Here is an 898-nt window from a genome sequence, read left to right on the forward strand (position 1 = left end):
TTTTAAGAACTTGACAAAACGAGCTTTCGTATTTCTCTGTTAGTAGATTTGCTTGTTGGCCCCCACTTTCAGAAGTTGGACAGTTTATAGAAATGGGAAACAAACAAACAGTGGTGTTACTATTTGATCATTAAGATATATATATTTTCATTTTATTGTATGATTGGTCTGAAATAAGCAGATCTAGGTAGGCAGTGAAACAAGAAAGCACATAAGAACACAGATATTGCATGTCTACTCTATAAGATAATGTCTTTTGCATATTAATAGATAGGTGTGATCTGCACCTTTTTGGTAGCTTAAATGCTTTCAGTTTCCATTTGAACGGTAAGTAGGATGCGGATAACGCCCTAACTCAATGCATTGATATCCCTTACGAGGAGCTCGTAGTGTCTCCTTACTTCTTCAGCTGATTTCCCACCAACTGCTCTAGCAACGTGAAGCCAACGGTCAGGAGTGTCCTGGTCATATGTAGCCAAAGCCCTTTCAAATAATTGTTCTCCTTAAATGTCCAAGAAGTGTTAGAACTCATGGAGTTGGAAGCCATTTAGTAAAAGATCGAAAAGAGTGTTTCGAAAATGGGAATCTGGTCTCTTCCTAGGGAGTAAAAGAAGTATGATGGATGTATGAGTTGATGAATAGAGGAGTTGATTTGGTTAGTTGAGAGAGTGAGAAGCTCCTTATATATAGGAAGGAGAAAAGCATGGTGTGGGGTTAATCCAATTGGACGAATATATACTTTGAAGAGTTACTATTGTTTTAGCAACCAGCAAAAGTTGTAGAGAAGGTACATGATTGTGAAAAATCCAATGAAATCTGAGATTCCTTGCCCATGCAATATAAAAATATAAGCGGCTTCCTTCATCCATTGTTTACAGTAAAGAAAAAGATATAAGAG

The 898-nt window shown here is 37.1% G+C and overlaps 1 pseudogene; it reads right to left on the reverse strand.

Moving 5' to 3' along the window:
* Positions 1-248: 248 nt before the first annotated feature.
* Positions 249-646, reverse strand: LOC108841589 (protein RADIALIS-like 3; annotated as a pseudogene).
* Between the last annotated feature and the right edge of the window lie 252 nt (positions 647-898).

This window comes from Raphanus sativus, unplaced genomic scaffold, assembly GCF_000801105.2.
Source record: "Raphanus sativus cultivar WK10039 unplaced genomic scaffold, ASM80110v3 Scaffold0691, whole genome shotgun sequence".
NCBI classification, from domain to species: domain Eukaryota; kingdom Viridiplantae; phylum Streptophyta; class Magnoliopsida; order Brassicales; family Brassicaceae; genus Raphanus; species Raphanus sativus.